Genomic DNA, 27,199 nt, shown 5'->3' with positions numbered 1-27,199 from the left:
TTATTTTATTTAGAAACAAGTAAGAGTACTACTTATATTCGGCTATTTTAATTCCATAATATTTGTACGATTTAAAGAAACTGATTTTCTCAAATATCGGTTCTATTATGATCCGAAAATTTTGGTTTATATATAACTAGTTTCTTTCCATTTTGAGTTTTATAGAAACTATCCAGTAAAAACTTTCATTACCATGTACATACGTAGTTTAAATACTAAAATTTACTTACACAATAGCATTTTAAGTCATTATTTTAACACGGTGATGTCATTGGAGGCAGGTACTTACCACAAACGATTACAAGTAATTAGAGAAATTAGTGTATACAACATCCGTATCTTCACTGGCAACATGACTCATGAATAAGAAAGTATGAGAAACTGACTAATGAATTTGAAAGTATTTATATAACACATTATTAATAAGACGTTATGTAGTAGTCATTGAAAAGTATGTTAATAGGTAAATGGTTTAAATTTTTTTGTTGGATACATTATATGTGAAGTAGGATAAATTATGGTCCGATGTATGGCCCTTTAAACAGTATTTCAAGTGGCCACTTGCATGGTGGATAACTGAAATCAAGCACTGTTATTTTTCATTTTCCATACCAAATTTATGCAAAAATTTCAATTGTCTCGCTCCTGCCGTATGTTCCCTATCGTGATTTTAACAGACAGACGGACGGACATAGCTAGATCGGCTTAGAATTCCACCAATATTTCGATGTGTTACAAACGTAATGACAAAACCAATATACCACAATTTTTTTAAAGATGGATATAAAAACTGATCTGGAATTTACAAAGTTCTCTTCCTAATTCGGTCGAATATCTGAATCCTGTGACTCTAATGAGAATCAGCCGGTACTTTAAACAATTTGGTTTAAATCAATTAATGATAAGAAAGACACTTGTACCAAGTAAGACTCCAACATAAAGGGTGTTCGACTGTGGTCGATAGTTCTTTCATGGGGGAAAAACTTTCGATTGACACATCTGTCCTGACTTGACAATCTATGGCCGAGTATGACTCGGGCTGTTTTTGAGAAAAGTTTAAATAGTAGTCGGAACTCTTCGACAGTAGCCGTTACGTAATTATTCGCTCAAAAATTAAATTTCCCAGAAAGCTCACATAAATTAAACCAAGAATCAGAAGAAGACATTGAATGCAATGAAAGAGAGAATAAAAAATAATGATGTAGGAGATCACAACATCCTGAAAGACATAGTTTGTGGCATATTAATCTCTTCTCTGTAATGGAATATTAAAGGTCAAGCTTAAATTCTCAGAATCTTAAGCAATCTGAAAAAGAACAGGCCAAATTCATCAGAAAATGTTTGAACATTGATCGTGTAGTCTTGAAAAACAAGGTCGATCGAAAAGGATAGGAAAAAGTTTGGTATAGGGACAGTATAATGTACCATATTCTCTAAACTGTACTACCTACACTTCACAAGGACGATCGAAATAATCGGAAAAAGTTTGGTATAGGGACAGTATAAGGTACCACGTAGACCGGAACTCATGGAATTGCAGGGGAACCCTATGTCAGAATAAGTCCTATAAACCTTACATAAATTCTGAATCTCTAACAGGTATGAGCATTACATTTGGCTCTGCTATTTTCATTTCTATTCCATTCAATTTGTTACCTTTAAAACTAAATAAAATTTAAAGTCCTTTTTGTTATTTTTTTAAACTTTTCCCTTTTTTAACAATAACTCGTACTACTCGTTCAATACATTATCGATAATGTTAATAAGCTGGCTAAAATGGGCCTATAAAAACAATTTAGCTAAAGCTATAAAATAAAAATAAATAACTTATTCTTAACACACGAGAAAAAAAAAACAACAAAACTTCAAAGTCTTTACACAATAAAAAAATAAGTTACTTTAAACAATATTGAACGCCCCTCTACCAATAAATGAAAAAAAAATACTTTTAACCAACCACACACACACACACAACCCTTTCAATTTTATTACTTTTCAACAGAATTTTCCTTTTAACTGGTACAAAAATAATAATAATGTGGTTATTTAAAACCCTTTTTTTTCGTTAAGATCCTGTATTTATTATAATGATTTTAAAGGGGGGAAAAAAGGAATTCACATACAAGGTCCGAAGTTATGTTAGAGAAGAGTATTATTTATATTAAGTAACCATATTCATTTCATTACCTATCTCATACTCCTTTTATCTATATGTGTAAGAGTCCTTGTATGTTGTTTTGTGTGTGTGTGTGGCTTTCACTCTGTAAATATTTCCCTCAAGGGTACTTTTCAAATTTATTACTTTAAGCTTTGGCTAATGGTCATTTGTTGTTCCAACCAAACAAATATTTAGATATTTGTTTAAATTGTTACAAATATTCTATTTAAATAGAAACATTTTTGGACATACCCACTCACACCTTTTTAAACATTAAATGGTAACAATTTGTTGTTGTTGGTGTTTTTAGTTATCCTTGTAAGTTGTTAATGTTTGTGCATTGTTGTTGTAGTTTATTTAGCTGCCAAAAGGGAAATGTTTAAAATTGTTGTTTTTTTTTTAAATTCATATTGTCCAAAAATTGTTTAAGGCAATAAAATTTTATTAGTGTCGTTTTTTATTAAATGCTGCTGTCGATTGCTTTTGGCACCCAAGGGAATATAGTTGAGGGTCATTACAAAATTTTTTTAAATTAATGTCCATTAACACCAACAACCCTTTCTAAGATGCAGTTAACTTAAGACTATTTGGAAGAATAAAATATAAATAGTCCTTAGTTTAGGAATGGTATCAAAATCGGTATTTTGAATAAAAAAATCATAAAGATCTAAAATACTTATTTTGTTAACTAGACATCTGGACATAAACTTAGTGTTTATGGATATAGCTACAACCAAGTTCCCCGCCAATAAGGAATGTCCAAGGATTCGGAGACATTTGTTATTCAATAATGAAACTGTTCCATACGTAATCTTAAAACCCACTTTAAAGTATCTACTTTACTCGCTCCACAACTTCATACACCTTTGACATAAATGGAATAATCTCTCTCCGACTTAATATCTAAAATCTCTCTACGAAACACATGTTAAATGATGCACTCAAAAGCAAAGAAAAAAACGCAAGACTAAAACATCTAAATCCTTTACAAGCTTCTAAAAGATATTCAAATCTACTGATAAATGATTTCACAGAATGACACATTTTAATACAATAATTTTTCATTTGTAATTCAATAAAACATGCAAAGCTTTTGAAAGATTCATTCTTTTTTTCTTCACTGGGAAAATTATTATGCGTGTTTCTTCAGGACGACAACAACAACATCAATCTCACAAAGGGGTAAAAAAGGACAACAACAACATTAACATGGATAGCGAGAATATGTCAAGACATTAAGAAAATCGCAAGAGATTTTCCTCTTAAAGGATTTTTAATGTGGGCCTTTGTGTTGTTGTATACTAAAAAATCTTAAAAATGACGATGCTCTGATACTTAGCGACATGACGAATAAGTTGATGTACTTGTTTTCTTATACAAGAAACAACTAAATATACCTTGAAATTGTGTGTGTTTTTTAAGATATTTTATTTTTTTTTTATATAAAAGCCTGAAAATTCGTAAAAAATAAAAAAAATTATATGCAAATGTATGCAGATCCGCTTTTGTCATGTCAACGCGGGCAAATCACATTTTTTTCTTTATTTTTTTTGCTTGTTTGAATTGTAGAAGGACAATATTCTTTTGTCATCGTTGTCATCATCATCAACGAGAACATGAATGAGTGAAAAATTTTAACATTTGATTGTAAAACATACTTCATCTCTAAAAGCAAGAAACACACATTTTATCACAGTCCAAATGAAATATATGGAGGATGAGGGCTGGCTGCTAAAAGCTTTAAGAATATTTTTAGGGTTTTCTATAGTGAAATCTAAAAAGTACCATAAATGTATAAAAAAAACATGAATTACCCTGTAGTACATTAAAATGCTTAGTTTGATTTCAAATAACCGAAAGGGTGCCTGATAAAATGATACAAGATATTGGATTCCAAAGACAGGAAGTTATTTTCAACGCACATACGGACAGACGGATATCGTTAAATCGTTTCGGGTTCTTAGCATTATCCTAGGACGAACACGTGTTTAAAAAAAGTAAAAATTCTATATTCCGCTGTGCCGAATACTTTACTCTTCAGCACAGTGGGTTTAAAAAGGAAACAGTCAGTACGTATTATATACCGAAAAAACAGTAAATGCCAATTGAAAAACGAAAAAGTACCAGAAATTCCCCTTTTATAGATTTTGATTTAATCAGGACGATGCGTGTTTAGTTCAATGATTCTAGGTTTAATATAAGAAAGATAAAAAAGTACCAAAAAGTTTACTTTTATAAATTCTCATTCCATCAGGATGGAAGAACAAAAAGTACCAAAAAAGGATATATACCTGATTATACGTTTCTTGGTTCAGTATTACATAAAAAGTATCAATTAAAGAACGAAAAAAGTACCTAAACTCCTTCCCTAAAGATTTTCATTCACTCAGGACTCTTTATGTTTATTTCTAGGTTCAATATTATAGAAAATTCAAAAAGTTCCTTTTGAAGAACGAATACATACCAAAAAGTCCCTTGTTATAGTTTCTCATTTACTTCGGACCCCTACATGGTTAATTTTATGTTTCTACGTTCACTATTACAGAAAGCTCAACAACGAAAAAGTACCAAAAGGTCCCCTTTAATCGGTTCTCATTTTCTTCGAGCTCGACATATTTAATTTCATGTTTCTATGTTGGATATTATCATTCAAAAAGTACCTTTTGAAGAACGAAAAAGTACCAAAAGGTCCCCTTTTATCGATTTTCATTTACTCCGTACTCTACATGCTTAAAACTCAAAAAGTACCAGTTAAAGAACGAAAAATACCAGGTTAACAAATAATATCCCATTAGCATATCGTCATATTAAATCCAAAAAGCTACAAAAAAATCAAAATTGACTTTTTGATTGATTATGATGCACCGTATTAAAATACACGTTCCTGCTAAATTTTACACTCCTACAATTAAAATCAAGGTCCCTATCAAAGAAATTCTAAAAGGTTATCTTCTAAAATTACCTTAAAATTCATGAACATTTTAAAATTCTTTTGAATTTTTAACTTCGAAACTGTGGCATTTTTAGCGAATCCTTGTAATTTAGATTATTATTTTATCAGTTTTAGAATTTTTTCAAAGAAAAATTCCAATTTCCTAAAATCTTTATGAAAACAAAGAAGCCTTATGCCTTCCATATTTCGGCCTATTTGACCAACAAAAACCGATTTGAATTTAGTTGAAAATGTTAAAACTAACTATTTTTTAATGTAACTTAGGCCCTTTTGGGTTTCAGAAAAAACAAATTCTCAAAAACCGCAAATTTTTCTTCAAATAATAATTTGTCAATAAGAAATAAGCTTAACTTGAGGTCCATGTAAACCTTGTAATCAAAAGCCTATTGATGGTTAAATGGTTAAGATCGGTCTATTATTTCACCTAGCCCTCATACAACTGAACCCCCGAATAGGGCTTGTAAACTTTGTTATAAAACTACAGATCGCAATTTTGAAGATAATTCAATGAAATTTGGCACATGATCTTCTATTGTACCAGAGATGAAGCTTATTGAAAATGGTTAACCTCCGTCCTTTATTTCATCTAGCCCCCATACAACTGAATCCGCAGAATAGGTCTTTAAGTTCATAATTAAGTTTAATATACTCGTATCTAGACAAAAAGCTGCAAAACCAAGTTCTATACTAGCCTTGATGACCCTCATGAATTTTATAATTATAGGGCCTCATTTGACCCTAGCCCCTATACAAAGCCCACTTCAAAATAAGATTTAAATGTCTACAATTGTATTCAACAACAACAAGGCATGATACAATTCAACTTAAATGCTTTATTATTAAAACTAAATCACATTTTATTTTTGTAACAGGTGTGAGGTATTGTATGGTCGGCCTCGCCGACTATAATTTCTTACTTGTTTTAAATAGGAAACTTTTCGAAAGCATATCTAACAGAATTATTGAAGATTTGGGTTCAGAAGATATCTGGGATCTTTAGAAAATTGATTTTAACAAACATACAGACGGACGGACATATCGTAATCGACTCAGCTATCTATAAGGACTTGGAATATATGTATATACATTATAGGGTTGAAAAATTATATTATAAAAATTAAAAACGTAATGAAAAATATACCCGAAGGTGAAGAAATTTCAGAGCGAGTGTAGTGGGTTCATATAATCTAAAGAAATCCCCTAATGGAAAGAACTAAACATACCAACTCCTTTATTATAGGTTTTAAAACAAATCATGGAACATTATATATAGATATAAATATATTTTCTCTGTCTGAAAAGTTTTCACTGAGTTTTATGCAAAATTGAAAAATGTAAAAAAACAGGTGCTTAGGAAAAAACTAAAATTATGTTGAAAATACTTTTGTTTTGTAAATCGGATTTTAGGCTAAAATAAAAGTTGGAAAATGTACTCATTTTAAAAAATAACTTAATTTTAAATACTTTAAATTTTTAAGGCCCTAACGAATCAGTGAATTGTTCTTTGTGTTTGTTTAATGTCACGAGGCTGTTTCCTTTAGAGTTCTTTTTTTACTTTTCAAAAATTTATAAACACAACTCTACGCATTACAAATTGAAAAAACAATGTTTCCACAAAAAAATAACAATTGCTCATCAGAATAAAAATAAACAATAAAGCAGCAATAACATTTGTTCGCCCCTTCGAAAGTTGTTCTTTGCATAGTGTTGCCTTTTATAATATTGTAACCTTTTAGTGGTGGAAATCCTGTTTATAAACTGTATTAGTATGTTGTATGTTTCGGTATGAAGCTAAAGCAACAGGCTGTGTGGCAACATTCAAACGTCATACAATTTGCTAATTATGTTTTTACAATTTTAAAAATATTTTCTTTTTTTTGCATTTTATTTATGCCTTTTAGGAAAACAACAAAAACACCAACCAACACAGGAGTAAATTTATATGTGTAGGATGTTTTTAATATCTTGCCACCCTCATTATGTTGAAATATAATTAAACCTTAAATGGTAAAAAGAGACCTAGGAGTATTCTTTTTTTGAGAGTTTCAAACTATATTTGAAATCACTGGAGAGTGCGCAATAAACTCTTTAACATGATAATGTTAACGATAATGATTTAAATACATATACAACTTAAGCAATAATTCAATGCATTGGAAACTAATAAATTTTGCTCCCTTAAGGGTTAAAGTATACATTTCAACTTACTTATGTTGTGTTCATATTCAGTTTAGCATATTTAAGGTGAAATAGATGTATAACCAAGTAAGTACTTACAATACGATGCCAACCATACATCATTATAAACGTACTCGTTGTATAGATTTTGTCGCTCCCAGTTATTATTTGTTAAATGAAGCGATTTTTGTTAAATGTTTTATTTAATTTTTTTTTTTGTGTGTTTTCATTACCAGTTAAAGCGTAAATTCCATGTTATTGTTTTGTAAACCAATGTTATTAACCAACACAGACACACACATACTACATACATATATTAACAACAGATTTTATTTTTATACCCTACACAACATTAGTGGGAAGGGTATATTGGGTTTGTGCTGTTGTTTGTGACGCACAATAATATTGGTCCTATACTCATCTTAAAGTATACCAATCGGCTTAGAATCGATTAAGCTATGTCCGTCCGTCCGTCTGCCTGTCTGTCTGGCTGTCCGTCTAACCGGCTAAATGTCCGTCCATGTAAACGTTGTTATCAAACTACAGGTCGCAATTTTGAAGATAATTCAAAGAAATTTGCACATGATCTTCTATAGAAGCAGAAACGAAGCTTATTGAACATTGGTCCATTATTTCACCTAGCCCCCATACAACTGAACCCGCCGAATATAATTATGTTTGATAAACTCGCATCTCGACAAAAAGCTACAAAACCAAGTTTTATACTAGCCTTGATGACCCTCATTTTTTAATTATAGGGCCTCATTTGACCCTAGCGCCCCTATACAAAGCCCGCTTCAAAATATGACTTAAATGACAACAATTTTATTCAACAATAAATGGCTTAAGTATGTATATCTGAGGCAATTTACAATTCAACTTAAATGCTTTATTATGAAAACTAAATCACATTTTATTTGTATAACTGGTGTAGGGTATTATATGGTCGGCCTCGACCGACTATAATTTCTTACTTGTTTCCATTTAATTTTGATGCTGTGAAAAATGTATTTAAGCACAATATTGAAAATGATATGAAATGTATTTCATAGATACAATTTTTATGTTTTTGCAGTTGGGTGAAAAGTAACACAAAAAAAATTGGAATAATTGGCAACAAAACAACAAACAAATAACAACAACATGTGCAATGTATTACATGGCATAAATAACATGGAATCATTCAATCATAAATGTGAAACATGTGAAAATTTTATTTAAAATGCACATGTTTTTTTTTTTTTTTTTTTTGAAAAACAAAAAAAATGAAATAAAACTTTAGCCAAATCATATTTTTAAACTTTTTATTAAATTTGTTAAAATTTTTTTTTTTTAAATTTAACCAAAAAAAAATATATTTTAAAAATATGAAATTATCATAATCTTGACAAATATCTTTGGCATCATGTCAAGCACCCAGTATTTAATAGAAATCATTTAAACCGTTTTTTTCTTTTGTTAAACTAAAAACCAAGCTCAACTTTAATTTTTTTCAATACGATTTAGGTGGCCACATTGTATTTACAGTTAATACAACATGTACTCGAACATAGAAGACCTCACGCTTTTAACGCATTTATTATTGAAACATTCAAGTGTCAATCTGGTGTTACTTGGTTGTTGTTCACTATGTAACTGAGTTTAACTAATCAATAATTGCATTTGTCAATTATGAATAATTCAAACATCATTTATAAAAAACAAGCCATTTACTTAAGTCTTTTATACAACAAGTTATATTAGGCTGCCCCCAAAATGTTCTAGTAAAAATTCCCAGCTTAAATGAAAGTTTACAAGCTTTTCCATTATTATATTAAGTCATCCGTCTGTCTGTCCGGCTCCCCCCGGGAGCATGTTACCTGGAGAAATCTCTACCTTGGCGTTATTGCAATATCCCGGGGAAAAGAGGTGGTGACAATACTTCTAGTCTGTCACATTATTTGACATACAGAGGGATCCTGATTTATTGGCTGGATATTTCGGACTACCAAATACATCTCTAGGTGCTGTTGCCGAATCAACAGAGCCATCTCAATAGTGTGGTTTCGCGGGCTTTAAGAGTCTTTCATGTCTTTCATGACATCATAAGGGTGGTCACCTTCCCTTGATTTCACCTGGGTTTGCATTGGGATTGATCATATACTGCCTGTCATTCCGCAACGGTGCTACTATGCAGGAGATTAGATAGCTCGAGTTCTTCAGCAAAGTGTTTGTACATGGACCGGCTCAGCCATGTACAAAAATTGCCACCTGAATTCTTCATAGAAGGACTCAGACCGTATCTAGTCTACCCAGTGCGCATGCTACAGGCCGCAATTTTTATGATATTTTTATAAAATTTTAACCATACGTGTTTTTGGCACAACGACGAATCTTATTGAAAATGGTTGAAATCGGTTCATTATTTCACCTAGCCCCCATACAACCGAACCTTCCGATTTGGGGTTCTTAACTCATAGCTACGTCAAATATACTACCTTCTCTTCCAAAATTATCACAACTACGTTTTGTATAAGCATAAATGACCATGTCGATTTTTTAATTACCGGCCCTTATTTCGCCCTAGCCCCCATACAAACCCCCCAAAAATAACATACATCGGAATTAAGATAAAATTCATCATAAAAGTTTATTTACGAAAAATAAATAATTTTTAAAATACTCTCATGGCGCAGGGTATCATATGGTCTATAATGCCCGACTATACTTTCCCACTTGTTTTTAATATCTTGTTAAATTATGTGAGAGTTTTTACAACTTTGTCTTTAAGCATTAAGAAGATCAATCATTAAATCAATCAAGATTTTAATCTTTAATACGAGTATAGAAGAGTATTTATGAGAAATACTGAAAAAAATAATCGAAAAATTGTTTTCAAATTGTCTGTAAAATTGACTTTTTTAAAAGTACATTTCGCATTATACAGGGTGTTATTTCAAATTTTTTAAACTGATAGTCATTTTGACAGCTGTTGAATAATATATGTATGTTAGTTTAGTTTGTCTTACGATTTCATCACATAAAAACTAGTGACAGATAGGTACTCAATGAGATAACGAATTAGAAAAGTATTCTAAAAAATTAGAATTAAAAATGAATAGTCCTGCTTGACCTAATATTTCCTATACTATTAGGGCCTTATTCATAGCAATTTATCAAAGGTTTATAAGGCAATTATGGACTTCAGAGGGATTTATTTAGTAGTTTTTAGCTTATTTTTGACAGATTTTAACTTAACTCTAGTATATTTAGACAATTTATTGGCGAAAAACTGGTGCTTTGTATGGAAATATGGACCTAACCTCATAAAATTTCATGGATGATTTTTTATTCAAAACAACCTTTTTACATAGACAGACTGAAGGATGATCGGTCTCAGAAAGTGATTCAGATAAGCCCGTTCTAGGAAAAAAAAACAGAATCTCACTAGAGATACTCGAACCCGCAACCACCAGGTTGTCTGTCTGTCCTTTCTTTGTTGATGGTTATACTCAAAGGGCTCCATACATATAACTTTGGGATCCAAATCTTGGATCATTTAATTAGACATGCAGTCCGGGCAGTATGTTCTGTAGATATGAAACAATTTCAGTAAATTTTAATTTATATTTCTTAAATAACTTATTAAAGACAACATTAGATTTAAGAATTCTTCAAGTAACCTTTAAAAATAAATTTCCTACTATATTTAAAATTATTCCCTTTATTAACAAACACTTCCACTTAATTGTATTTATAAAAATTTAAACTTCTATCAAAATCAAATACAAATTCCTTAACAATTTAAAAAGTAAGAAGTGTAGACGAATTAGGTTTTCTTACAAAAAATTTCTTCAAACTTAAAACACCTCTAATTTTAACCACAACACCACGTGCAACACAGGCGTATAATTAAAACAGCTTATTTGATTACAGCACTCACTAATTGCCACAAAGTCTCGTAGTTATTGGCCTAAAAAGAAACCAACAATAACAACAAGCCATACAAGTGAGATAATATTTTATTACACTTTAAATATTTTATTTAATTCTTTTCTATTTATTCCGCATACAAGTAAAAAAGTGTAAAATATTCACAGTAAATTTTCTTTAGTTAAGAAAATCCATGCTTATCAGTGACTTATTAAAGAACAAACCACGAAACATCCCCCAGGATTAAAGTTAAGAGGCAAAGAAAGAAAGAAATTATCTTTGAGTTAGTTGAACAGAAAAAAAAATTAAAAAAGTTTATTTTCCTCAACACGTTAAAGGTAACAAACTTAAGCCGCGTAATAAAATCAAAGGCCTATAAAGAGGGAGGTGGAGGTAATTTAAAGTTTATTATACTTTTAAAATGTGGCCAAAGAAACAAACTTATTTAAGGCGAAATAAAAAAATAATACTTAAATTGAAATTACAAAACTGAAACAAATTTAAACAGTTTGTTGTATCTTTTCTCTAGACCCATAATTTGCAAGACAAACTGTCATAATAGTTTTGTCAAACATTTTTGCTTTTCTTTTGACATTTCTAAATTTATGTGTTGGAGGCTATTAAAGGATTTCCTTAAAATTTCTTCAAATTAAAATTGTTGTAAAAAAAAAAAACAAAATTAAAGTAAATTACAGCAGTTTACCTTGTAGTTATTTAAAAACATTGCAAAAATAAATTACTACTCTGTTTCTGTTTCTGTTACTATTGGTCAAATAAACGGAAATTTCTAAGTCAAATATTTAAAAGAAAGGAACAACAAGTAAACTGACCAAAGACCTGAAAATGCATGTCAACTTGTAGTTTTAATATTTTTACAACACCGCGAAAAAAAAAGAATTAGGTCTAACCCAACAATAATGATGGCGAAAAAATCACATACAGAAAAAAAATTCTTGTCACTGGCCTTAAATTTAGCATTTAATTAGATTTGTTTTAGCGCTGAAACAAATAATATGGTTTAGGTCTCGTATTAACATGTGCTTTCTGAGCATACAGCACATGTTTCCCATTTTCAAACAATCGACCAGCAACGAACATTCAGCCAAAAGGAAGGATGTTGCATGTCAACGTCAAGTTCAATTTGCTCTAAAGTTAATGTTTAAATTTATGGTTCCTTAAAATTATTACAAGTATGTATGTATACAACAACCATTAGAAAAAAAACTAAATAAAAGAAAAATAGCCCTTGCCTTAACTCATAATCTAAAGAAGGGTCACTGCAAAGATTTAAAACTAAAAATGTTCTGAAATTTTTTATAGATTTGCCTATCAAGTACCTTATAAGTTATGACTTGATCCTTTGACTAGACTTCAGACTAGATATTTACCAGACTATAGACTAGACCATGCACTAGGCTATAGACCAGACTATAGAGTAGATTGTATACCATACTATAAAGAAATTTATAGAATAGGCTAGACAATAGACTAGACTACTGATTATACTATAGACTATAGACTAGACTATAGACTAGACTATAGACTAGACTATAGACTAGACTATAGACTAGACTATAGACTAGACTATAGACTAGACTATAGACTAGACTATAGACTAGACTATAGACTAGACTATAGACTAGACTATAGACTAGACTATAGACTAGACTATAGACTAGACTATAGACTAGACTATAGACTAGACTATAGACTAGACTATAGACTAGACTATAGACTAGACTATAGACTAGACTATAGACTAGACTATAGACTAGACTATAGACTAGACTATAGACTAGACTATAGACTAGACTATAGACTAGACTATAGACTAGACTATAGACTAGACTATAGACTAGACTATAGACTAGACTATAGACTAGACTATAGACTAGACTATAGACTAGACTATAGACTAGACTATAGACTAGACTATAGACTAGACTATAGACTAGACTATAGACTAGACTATAGACTAGACTATAGACTAGACTATAGACTAGACTATAGACTAGACTATAGACTAGACTATAGACTAGACTATAGACTAGACTATAGACTAGACTATAGACTAGACTATAGACTAGACTATAGACTAGACTATAGACTAGACTATAGACTAGACTATAGACTAGACTATAGACTAGACTATAGACTAGACTATAGACTAGACTATAGACTAGACTATAGACTAGACTATAGACTAGACTATAGACTAGACTATAGACTAGACTATAGACTAGACTATAGACTAGACTATAGACTAGACTATAGACTAGACTATAGACTAGACTATAGACTAGACTATAGACTAGACTATAGACTAGACTATAGACTAGACTATAGACTAGACTATAGACTAGACTAGACTAGACTATAGACTATAGACTAGACTAGACTATAGACTAGACTATAGACTAGACTATAGACTAGACTAGACTATAGACTAGACTATAGACTAGACTATAGACTAGACTATAGACTAGACTATAGACTAGACTATAGACTAGACTATAGACTAGACTATAGACTAGACTATAGACTAGACTATAGACTAGACTATAGACTAGACTATAGACTAGACTATAGACTAGACTATAGACTTTAATATTCAATACTCTAAAATTAAATACTTTTTACAGTTTCTGCTCAAATAAAGCTAAAGTTAATTTAAGCGCAGCATGAGTTCTTAAACCTATAGATGAATTAACTTGGTATACATCTGGGCGCACTAACTAAATCTAAAACAAGTCAACGTGATATTTTGTGGTCATACCTTTATTTAAGGATTTTTGTCGTCCCATTTCAAATCAAAATAAAATATAAAAGTTTAAGAAATCCCCTGTCTTAAAACTTCTCTCGTTTCGTGTGGATTTCTGCTTTTATTTATTAGTATGGGTGACTAAATAAGTATGTGTGTTTTTGTTGTTTTCCTATGTTTATGAGGCTTAAAAAGACATTCTTTTTATCAACTGCCAAAAAAGTGCTTAAATGGTTTAAAACAATTTCTCTGTTACTGTTTCAGTTTCTATGATTTTTTTCCAAGTCTTCTTCATTTCCTTAGTGTAAGTTACAGCTTTAGTTTTTTTTTTCTTCGTCTTAGACTTTTAAGGGCCATTATTTAGACCACTAAAATTGTACTTCTTTTGCTGTTGCTGTTGTTTACAGCCTGAATTATTGTATGACATTTTTTGTTGTTGGTTTCTGTTGCAAACTCATCACACTCTCCATGTGTCATTCACAGCGGGTGTTGTATTTTATGTGGGTTTTTATTCTAGTTTTTTTTTTTCAATTTTATTTATTTTGTTTGCTGTTTCTCTTTTTTATTATTGTTATTTTTGCAAAAATATTGTTTTTTATTGTTTCCTTTATATTTTGACAGGATTAGTATTGTCATAAGTCCGGAGAAAATAAACATCATAAAAAAGGACACTTATTATGTAATCAGATTTCTCAAATGGCACTTGGAAAAAAACCAAAAGTTATTGCAAAAGAAAGGAAAGAAAAAAGTTATAATGAGGACTAAATAAACATTTTGTGAATGAAAGACATATTTTTCTTGTTCTTGTAACGTATGTGAAGGTGGTGATTATGGTCTTAGTTATTGAAGATGTATTAAATACAATAAAGTTTATTTATTGAAGTCTTTAAGACACCTTAATCCCAATAATACGTTTAAGGATTTTATTGGTTTTCTATAGAGAAATTTTGTTAAGTTTGGACGATGAATAAAAAAATATATTTATTGCATTTTTAACTTAAATTTGTTAATAACAAATGTTTCGACTGCTTAAGTTATTCTGGACTTAATTTTATAATGTAATTAGTAAAAAATGTAATAAATCTTTACAAGACATTTTAACGAAAATTGTATGTTCAAAAACAACCACATAAGTAATTATTATCTATTGTATACTTATATTGTGCATGCACTAAATTGTCTATCGACGCAAATACATATTTTTAATGTTCAAACATATTTGCAGAGCTTTTTTACACAATATATAATTAAGACTGTTAAACAATGGCAATTATCATGATAATAAAGTTAATAATAGTAATTCAACTAATACAACTATTGTTTTCCTGCACAGCACGCATCTACACTAACAAACAAACCAAAGTAATGAAAAAACTTTACTCGTATATACTAAAAATATTTGTACATCATTCAAGCATTTCATGCAACCTACTACACCATTTCCTTTTGTCTTTCCGACATTTCTAATTAGCAAATAACTGAACTAGAACTGAACTAGAACTGAACTAGAACTGAACTAGAACTGAACTAGAACTGAACTAGAACTGAACTAGAACTGAACTAGAACTGAACTAGAACTGAACTAGAACTGAACTAGAACTGAACTAGAACTGAACTAGAACTGAACTAGAACTGAACTAGAACTGAACTAGAACTGAACTAGAACTGAACTAGAACTGAACTAGAACTGAACTAGAACTGAACTAGAACTGAACTAGAACTGAACTAGAACTGAACTAGAACTGAACTAGAACTGAACTAGAACTGAACTAGAACTGAACTAGAACTGAACTAGAACTGAACTAGAACTGAACTAGAACTGAACTAGAACTGAACTAGAACTGAACTAGAACTGAACTAGAACTGAACTAGAACTGAACTAGAACTGAACTAGAACTGAACTAGAACTGAACTAGAACTGAACTAGAACTGAACTGAACTAGAACTGAACTAGAACTGAACTAGAACTGAACTAGAACTGAACTAGAACTGAACTAGAACTGAACTAGAACTGAACTAGAACTGAACTAGAACTGAACTAGAACTGAACTAGAACTGAACTAGAACTGAACTAGAACTGAACTAGAACTGAACTAGAACTACTGAACTAGAACTGAACTAGAACTGAACTAGAACTGAACTAGAACTGAACTAGAACTGAACTAGAACTGAACTAGAACTGAACTAGAACTGAACTAGAACTGAACTAGAACTGAACTAGAACTGAACTAGAACTGAACTAGAACTGAACTAGAACTGAACTAGAACTGAACTAGAACTGAACTAGAACTGAACTAGAACTGAACTAGAACTGAACTAGAACTGAACTAGAACTGAACTAGAACTGAACTAGAACTGAACTAGAACTGAACTAGAACTGAACTAGAACTGAACTAGAACTGAACTAGAACTGAACTAGAACTGAACTAGAACTGAACTAGAACTGAACTAGAACTGAACTAGAACTGAACTAGAACTGAACTAGAACTGAGAACTAGAACTGAACTAGAACTGAACTAGAACCTGAACTAGAACTGAACTAGAACTGAACTAGAACTGAACTGAACTGAACTAGAACTGAACTAGAACTGAACTAGAACTGAACTAGAACTGAACTAGAACTGAACTAGAACTGAACTAGAACTGAACTAGAACTGAACTAGAACTGAACTAGAACTGAACTAGAACTGAACTAGAACTGAACTAGAACTGAACTAGAACTGAACTAGAACTGAACTAGAACTGAACTAGAACTGAACTAGAACTGAACTAGAACTGAACTAGAACTGAACTAGAACTGAACTAGAACTGAACTAGAACTGAACTAGAACTGAACTAGAACTGAACTAGAACTGAACTAGAACTGAACTAGAACTGAGCTAGAACTGTACTGAAACTGAACTAGAACTGAACTAGAACATTCCAAAATTGTATAATTTTCAACTACAATTGGAAATTGTATAGTTTGTTCGTTAGTAAAAATTTCATTCAATTGTTTAATATTTCTAATTTCTTGCACATAGAAAGATGGATGTAATACAATTCATATACGTATATGTACATATATTGCAATCTTTCTAAGTACATCTACAAAGCTTCTGTGAGTTTTTTTTTGTTTAGTTATGTATGTGATGTGTGGTGTATTTTATGAATTAATGTATGATGAAGTACTCGTATTCGTTCAAACACTCAAACTGAGCGCTTACAACACACTCGTCTTAGGAAAGCAACATTTTCAATTTCGAATTGTAGGTATGAACATGAAATTTATTTATTATGCGAATTGCATTAAGACACGCATTCTCAACATAATTTTTAAATGTACAAGAAGCAGAAAAATAAATAAATGAAATTGTTTCTATACTGCTATTATTTTTAATGAAAAATTGAAATCATATAGTTAAGTCGATTTAGTTAGATGCTATGTGAATAGTTAGTGTATAATGTCAAACACAAAACTTTAACTGCAGACTTTTAGAGACTTGGATCACTGTAATGAATATTGAAAAAATTTTGATTTAATTATAAAATTATTGAATATTTTCTTTCGATTTTGAAATTGTATTATTTAGTAGTTTCATATGTTTCTCTGATTTTTCTTTATTGTTAAGCTGTAGGGTGCAAACATTTAAAATATGAATAACATGAGAAAACTATTTTTGTAGAATAAAGAAATTAAAGATTTTTTTCTGCTACAAATACTGCAAACATTTTATTTGTATTTTAACGCATTAACGAGAAGAAATAACCATTTAAATCATTTTGGGATTTGATAGTAATTAAACCCTCTATTAATTATATTAAATTTTTTAAGGAATTTATTTCAAATCTTTTATGTAGCGAATGAAATAGCAAAGCATACAATAGCAAAGGGACAAATGCGAATTATTAAAAATAATTAAATTTATAAACAAAAAAACAATAAATTTGTTAAATGAAAATGTTCGAATGCAATGACATCCATTACTTATTTTAGGGTATACTTCCCTATATTAATTTGAAATTTAAAACTACTATTAAGAAATTAACTAACAAGTTATTAGATATTAAAAGTTAAAATATCACTGTTATTCATAAATGTATTCACAATATAAATATAACAAGAAGCTATTTAATGATGAACATAATCTGTAATAATAATTTCACTTCTAGAGGGAAGTTCTTTTTATTTTCGTTTAGGAAAATATTTGTAGTTATTGTGGTTGTTTTGTTTTAATTAATTAACGTTTTAATTAGAACAGTTTGTTTTTTTTAACAAAATGTGTGTTTGAATGTTGTAATTTCTATCTACTCACTGGACTGACTTGACTGACTGACTGCTTAGCTTAGTGTTGTGTGAACAATGAATGATGTTGTGCGTGTTTGCGTTATAATTTTTCACGCGCATTTTTATAATTTTGCGAAAAAATATTTTACTTTTAATGGCTTTTTATTATTTTTGTGTTGTTAGGTTTTTATCTTTTTGTTTTTAATATTTTTTATTAGTTTTCTTATTTTATCTAACAAACATCTAGTTGATTTCTTTTTAATGGTTTTTTATGTTTTTTGTTGCTGCTATTTTTTCTTTGAAGAGTTAATTACAGTGTGGCCTACATGATTTACTGGACATGTTAAGAAAATTATTTAAGATCATGCAATATATTTATGTTTTTTCCTTTACTATAAATATTTACAATTGTTGAAATGGCTTTCTTCATGTTACGGATTCTTGCAACATGATGACATTGTTTTTTTTTTTTCTTTTTAGCATTTTATTATTTGAAAATTTTCAAATTTCTCCAGCTTATAATTCAAACGGTTTTAATGAAAGAATGAATGATACTTGTAATTTTAATGGTTGGATAATTTGTTAACAATTGTATTGCAGATACGACTGCCGGCAACAATGTATTCGAGAGACTTATGGGCTTTTGTAAGGAAATCATTTGTTAAATTTCACCTCGATAAGAAAAATGTGAGAATTGTTTGGAAAATTTATTTGAAAATTGTGTTTATAATATATTTCTATGTTGTCTTAAAGCTTATAAAGTAAGCAACAATGTTGTTTACAACAAATTTTTGAAACTTTTTTTAAACAACATAATTTAAACCTAGAATAATGTTTAAATAGAAAAAAGTATACGAAATTAAATTAACTGTTTTCTTACAAAAATTATTTGAACCGATAGAATAGCTATCTGCCCTTATTCTTAAAAATCAAGTCACTTTCTTAATTGTATTTATAGAATAAACAAAACCGTTTATAGGGACGACTATGGAGTTGGCTATAGACTTGAATATAGGGACGACTGTAGAGTAGAGTCAGCTTTAGATTCGATTACAGAGTATACTATAGAGTCAATTACAGAGTATACTTTAGAATCAACAAAATAGTCGAATACATAAAGGACTATACTATCGCTTATAGAGCCGATAATAGATATAATTATTGAATCGATCATAGACCACAAAGTCGACCACAAAGATTCTATTATGTAGACAACTACAGATTAAATTACAAAGTCACTTATAGAGATGATTACAGAGTTGAGTATAAAGTCGAGTATAGAGTCAATTATAGATTCGACTAAAGAGTCAAGTAAAGAGACGACGAAAGTATAGTATATCAAGTAGAGAGATGACTATAGAATCGACTGTAGAGCCGACTATAGAGTCAAGTATAGAGGTGACTATAAAGGTGACTATAGAGTCGGCTATAGAACTTTTCGACTTTAGACTTGAATGTAGAGAAAACTGTATAGTCAGCTATAGATTCAATTACAGGATCTATGGAGTCAATTACAAAGTCTACTTTAGTGTGAAGAAAAGAATCGAATACATAAAGGACTATAATATCGCCTATAGAGCAGATAATAGATTCAATTATTGAGTCGATCATAGACCACAGAGACAACTACAGATTTAATTACAAAATCACCTATAGAATCGATTACAGAGTCTACACAGCATCGAGTATGGAGTCGAGTATAAAGTCGGGTATAGAGAAGAGTATAGAATCGAGTATAGAGTCGAGTTATTGTCGAGTATAGAATTAAGTATAGAGATGATTATAGAGCAGACTACATAGTCAAATAATTATGAGACGACGTAAGAGTCAAGTATATAGATAACTATAGAATCGTCTGAAGAGTCAACTATAGAGTCGACTATGGAGTCAAGTATAGAGACGAAGAAAGAGTCAAATATATACATGACGAAAGAGTCCAGCATAGAGATGACTATAGAGTCGACTTAAGAGTTGACTGTAGAGGTGACTATAGATTCTAGTATAGAGTCGACTATAGAGTCTAGTATAGAGTCGACTATAGAGACGACTAGGGTCGACTATTAAGTCGAGAATAGAGTCGAATACTTAATCGACTATAATATCGCCTTTAGAGTCGATCATACATCACAGAGTCGTCTATAGATTTGAATACGGAGTCTACACATTCGTTTACGTAGTCAACTATAGAGTTGAGTATAAAGTCGAATATATAGTCCAGTATAGAGTCAGGTATAGAGTTAATTGCAGAGTTAACATTATAGTCGATTACAAGGTCAACTACAGATTTGATAATATTAGTTTACAAAGTCCACTATAGATTCGACTGCAAATTTAATTTTTTAAGCAAAAATGCTTTTTAATTAAAAGTCATATTAAATCTTATAAGTTAACACTATAACGATAACTCTCACCTCAATAACCATAAATAAATAAAATTAATCATACGTAACCCAGTCCTTAAACAAAACGTATAAATGATAATTTTAACAATATTAATCATACGTTCAAGTGGACAAAGCATAAATTCATATTTAACATTTTTTGATTGCTAAAGCTAAAATTATTCAATTCATTTTTTAACAACAATTTAATATCATTAGAAAAACTAGTTAATTTAAAGTTGTCTTAAAAACAACAATAATAAAAAAAAAACTTATTTTTGTACATTATTATTTATTTTACTAGTTATTTTGTAGTGCTTTTATAAATAATCAACACAAACTTTAATGATTATTTCAGTTGGTTTTTTTTATTTTAGGGAAAATATAGGTTCTTAAAATACTACACAGTTAAGTACTCCTACAGATATTTGTATATATATAAAAGTTTATATATATGTATTTCTATTGCTGTCATTACATACAAACTCATATGCTCCGCCCCTCATTCACACGAAATTTTTATATAAAAAAACAAAAAAATATTGTACAACAAATAAAATAATAATAATAATATTATTTCCAATCGTACAACGAAATGCTAACAACAGATGCTGGGTTTTTTCATCTGTAGCAGATTTTGAGTTGAAATCGTTGTTCGCATCTTTATGTACTTTAGAGTTTTTTTTTTTGTTTTTTTATTTGTTATTTTCTTTTTTTAAATAGCAAAAATATACACGAGTATTTGCAAAATATATATTTTGTTTTTTTCTTTTTGTTTTATATTAAACAACTCCGCCCCTTTTTAACGCGCGCGCATCATTTTTATGTATACTATCTCTACCATTTGATAAAAAATTTAACAGAAAAACAACAAAAAAAATCACAATATTTTGTTGTAACGTACGAAGAAAACAGGCTACGATGAACACACAATAATCGCTGAGAAATTCCACAGATATATAGAAATGGCAATTGTAGATTTGTAATACGATTTCACACATTCATATCTGAGATCAGAGGAGCATAAGGAGTTAATTCTTCATTTGACAATTGTAACGATTACAAGATAGTTAAGACATGGTCTAGAAGACTTAATAACTGGATCCAATTATAGGAACTAGTTTGTGATCCGATTGTAAAATAATTCTTTCATTTTATATACAAAAAAAATAACATGTAGAAAGTTTTGAAGTATTTATAACACGTTTCATCTTTTGGTGATGGTGATCAACAAGATTTTATATAGTTCAGTTATAATTTCTTTATTCTAGTAAAGTCCTGTAAAATGTCCCTAAAAACAAGTTCTTTAAAATTTTATGCTTATACTCACATATACAAATAAAATGAACCTACATATTCTGTAGACACATACCAGCATATTTACACACACTCCTACTTACAGATCGAAAACTACCGTTAGGATGTTACAATTTGAATTCCAAGACATCAACAACAAATAAAAATGCTGTATTTATATTTAAAATACACCCATATCCAAAGTACTCCATATACATACGTACATACGTATGTAGCTACATATCGGGGTTTTCTTTCTTTTCATTTAGAGTTTTCATAATATAAGTAGCAGGATGATGTTGGTTATGGAAATACTCATCTTCCTTTTGTTCCAGCAACATTATTGTTCAAGGATGCACTACTACTTGTATGTTTATATATATATATATATGTATATGACTATTATATAATTTCATTTACATAAGTATGAGTGTAATATTTTTTCTCTTTTTTTTTCAATTTGTTAAATTTAAAATTACATTCCGTTTGGCGACACTTTTCTGTTTTTCTCGGTATGTAGGATGCGTTTTTTTTTGCCTTTGCTACAACATTTTTTTATTATTATTCCTTTATGCATATAAATTAAAATTTGCACCTTTGTGACACTTTAACCATAAAGATGTTTGCTGCTGCTATTTTGCCTTCATCTCTTCTTCAATCTAATGAATATTTTTTAAATATATTTTTTCATTTTTAAATAGAAAAATTGTATTTGTCTGAGTATCCTTTGGAACACAGGTACTTAGGCAAATTACAAAATATAAAAAACACACTTACTCATTCTGTTAGGAAAAATTTGTCAACGAAATATTTATTTGAAAAAAATAGACAATCCCATAATGGAATATGTATGTAAACATAATGTTCATATAAGTTTGTTTATTTTTATTTAGTAAAATCATAACGTGAGTTATGAATTTATAAATTTATTCCTTTTTCTTTTAATATTTTCTGTTAAATAAAAAAATCTTATGAATTTTAAACGAATTTGTATTTTTCATAATGTAATGTTGTTTTAAAAAGAAAATGTTTTTAATATTAATTTGTCTATTTAAATTGCAACCATAAAATAAAGATTTATGAGCTTTTATTTAAATTTTTCTTTCCGAATTTTTAGTCAATAAATAAAGTTTCCCTCAATTTGTAAAAATTAATGTCTGTAATCGTGGAAATTGGATTTAAGTGAGGATTGTTTGGAAATTCAGGCATTCGGACATTTAACTAACTAACTAACCAACTAACCAACTAACTAACTAACTAACTAACTAACTAACTAACTATTTAACTAACTAACTAACTAACTAACTAACTAACTAACTAACTAACTAACTAACTAACTAACTAACTAACTAACTAACTAACTAACTAACTAACTAACTAACTAACTAACTAACTAACTAACTAACTAACTAACTAACTAACTAACTAACTAACTAACTAACTAACTAACTAACTAACTAACTAACTAACTAACTAACTAACTAACTAACTAACTAACTAACTAACTAACTAACTAACTAACTAACTAACTAACTAACTAACTAACTAACTAACTAACTAACTAACTAACTAACTAACTAACTAACTAACTAACTAACTAACTAACTAACTAACTAACTAACTAACTAACTAACTAACTAACTAACTAACTAACTAACTAACTAACTAACTAACTAACTAACTAACTAACTAACTAACTAACTAACTACTAACTAACTAACTAACTAACTAACTAACTAACTAACTACTAACTAACTAACTAACTAACTAACTAACTAACTAACTAACTAACTAACTAACTAACTACTAACTAACTAACTAACTAACTAACTAACTAACTAACTAACTAACTAACTAACTAACTAACTAACTAACTAACTAACTAACTAACTAACTAACTAACTAACTAACTAACTAACTAACTAACTAACTAACTAACTAACTAACTAACTAACTAACTAACTAACTAACTAACTAACTAACTAACTAACTAACTAACTAACTAACTAACTAACTAACTAACTAACTAACTAACTAACTAACTACTACTAACTAACTAACTAACTAACTAACTAACTAACTAACTAACTAACTAACTAACTAACTAACTAACTAACTAACTAACTAACTAACCAACTAACTAACTAACTAATTTACTAAATTTTCTACTAAAAACTTTTGTCTGCATGACAGTCAAAAACGCAAACAAACTAAAACTGTTCTTTAAACATCTGTCAATGGCAATTCCTTAAAAGTTAAAATCAAATCCTTTTCTTTAAACATCAACTTCTTCCGGATACTCAAAAAAAAACAAGATTTTAGTTAGAATTAATTCACATACCAAAATGTCTGTTTACAAAATTTAGCAAATGGCCTGACATTTGTCACTTGACAGGTGGTGCTCTGCCGTCTTGAAAACAAAACCCTACTACCCACCTCTAAATAGTGTAGCAGGCTGATCGTAATAACAAAAAAAACCGCAAGTCCACTAAATGAAATTCCAGTTTGACATATTAAATAAAAATACAATAATTTCTATCAATTTCGCACATTAGCAACACAATTTTAAAACACAATTGACAACAAAAACTTAAAAAGAATTAAATTGTTGCTTTTTATATACGATTGATTCTTAAACATTAAAAGGAGAGTATTTTATTTTTACTAACAACAACAACAACAACAAAAAACCATCTATTTAGCAAAACAATTGAAGCAACATCGATAAACCTCCAACAAACCTAACAGTCATCGAACCACTACCACATTATTTTAAATTGAAATTGTGAGAACATATTAACAGGAATAATGACGCCATGTATTGTCAAAGCCTTATGACAAAAATTCCTTGGAGACTTAGCCTTATTTGTACACAGGAGCGACAACAGCAGCATCAGCAACAACCTCAGTTAGCCAGCTGAAAAGAAAAGATACTTACGCATCACATTGTGACCAGAGTACCAGCTAGTATCTTTGTCTGATTTTAGTTTTATTTATTTGAGAGCTGCTTTCTGTTTTTGTAAAGAAAAAGTGCGTACTCGTACATAAACCATATTTGGATTTGAAGAATTTTTCTTCATAAACATACGATGATCATTATGGTTTGTTAGTCGTTTGTGATGATGACTTTTTCTTATATTTTCCAATAAACTATTCCGTTTTTTCTGTTAAGTGGCGCTATTTTATGTGGGTTTCATAGAAATGGAGGAAAAAAATTATGACAATGTGAGACAATAAGCGCCACAATGATCTAAATTCAAACGCATGTGAGTTGCATATGAGTGCTAGGGGTTTTCCAAATAGAGTTTCCTAATCATAACTGAATAATGTTTACTGGATGGAGAGCTATATTTTCTGTTATGTTTTTTTGTGTGTCTCTACCTGAAATGCTAATACATGCAGCTGGACTGAGAACATTTACTTGTATGTTTTTTTCTTAGTTTTTTGCACGCATCTAGACATTTTTAACTTAAAATAAGTTTCTAACGAAGAACATGGGGAAGTTGCCCTGTAATGGTAATTGGGTAAGTAATCAACAAAATAAGTGTATCATACAAATATTTCAGATTAAGATGGATTCAAATGTGCACATATGTATGTGTGTATATATGTATGTATAGCATATTATTCTGAGTTTAATCCTCGATCTTTATGAAATAACATTTGATCTTTAATTTTTATTAACTTCACTGCAGTTAAAGTCAACCCAACATTAACTCTTTCAGGCTTTAGAAAACAAAAATTTAATACGTGTATTTTGGCATTTTGAAACTAATACAGATAAAGTCTGAAAAGAACATCTCAGAAAATGTCCGCACATGATCATATACAATTTCATCGAATCCACGCAAGCTTAATCAACACGTGGTCGCTTAGAAAACATTTTACTATATCGAAAATATATGAAGATATAGTAGTTCTAGGCCACTATTGGGTCTGTTGTGCGCTTCCTTACCCGTGTCTCTGGTGGAAATCGACTCCAGAACCTCCGTACAACACTACCAACTTCTGATTGCTAAGAAAACATGGGTAAAAGCTCAACTGAAAGTTCATGTTAAATAGCTCGAAAAGATGCGAAGAAATACGATAAGTTCTTGAGTCTATTATGGTGGTAAAACTGGAGTAGTCAAACTTTGTCCTGGCTGGTCAGTTGCTTAATGTGCATTCGGGATCCACGTAGTGCCTGTGGTTTAAACACAAATTCGCGGAGACTGTTTGTTTAATGACTGATATATCATATCTGCATTCTCTCTCCGGTGCTGTTGCAATCTCAACAGATGTTAGTAAGATGTAGTAAGGCCAGTATAGCTTGGGGAATTTTCAGATTGACACTTGGTAGTTGCCTGTCATTCAGTAGATCGTTCTTTATGGTCTGACAATGGAACGGATGTAAGTTGTTGAACGATCGGGAAAGATTCCTCTGCTTGACAAGAGACTAGTACTGATTTAGTAGATATGCTGTTGCCATCTCAACAGGATGCATATTTTTTGATGCTATGTAACTTATGGTTGGGACCCACCACTCAACTTGTCGGAGCAATTATTGGGTTCAAATTTACTTTGGAAATTGACATACAGAGGGATCCAGATTTATTGGCTGGGTTGCCGAGTCAACAGGACCATCTCAGTAGTGTGGTTGCGCGGACTTTTAAAGGTTAAGTTGATGGGAATTGCATTTTACAGAATGCAATCTTTCATGACATCTAAAGGGTGGTCATCTTCCGGCGTAAAATAACGGAAGACTGATTTCGCCTGATGAGTATTGACTTTAGACAAGTGATTACTTTTTACAAGGCCACCACAAATGTGCCATATTAATGCTAAGTATTTGGTGATACTAATTCCTATGGATCTTTAAAGTATTTATTATTTTATTTAGCATGAGACAAAGATCACAAGTTTTCTAATTTCATTCTCATTAACACTAATAAAAAATGTATTTGTTCCAATATACCTTTTATCAGAATATTTCCCTCATTAGAACACAATCAATTGCTTAAACTTAAATCTTTGTTTTTGTTCATTCTCCTTGAGTTGCTACACATTTCTGAAAGATGAATGAAATCCCCTTGATAAAAACAAATAAAAAGCAGGAGCACAGCAAAAAAAAGTCACACAAAAAAGCATCTGTTGCAACTGCAAACGCAACAAAAACTTCTCTTAACTTTGAAAGAGATTTATCAATGAGACATTGAGTTTCATGATCAATTGTTTGGCATGATGGATAGATGGATGGATCGATGCCTGGAAGAAGAACAACAAAAAAAAACTAAAAAAATTACAAAATAAAAAC

The 27,199-nt window shown here is 30.1% G+C and overlaps 1 protein-coding gene across 1 annotated transcript in view; it reads left to right on the top strand.

Annotated features, from left to right (window-relative positions):
* Nucleotides 1–27,199, top strand: part of LOC119608152 (AP2-associated protein kinase 1) — a 186,671-nt gene that overhangs the window by 131,822 nt on the left and 27,650 nt on the right. The window lies entirely within an intron of this gene.

This window comes from Lucilia sericata, unplaced genomic scaffold (genome assembly GCF_015586225.1).
Source record: "Lucilia sericata isolate MDLA Ls3-8-SP2 unplaced genomic scaffold, ASM1558622v1 Contig000021F_arrow, whole genome shotgun sequence".
NCBI classification, from domain to species: Eukaryota; Metazoa; Arthropoda; class Insecta; order Diptera; family Calliphoridae; genus Lucilia; species Lucilia sericata.
Note: the sequence above shows the minus strand (reverse complement) of the source record. Positions and strands in the feature narration are given on the sequence as shown.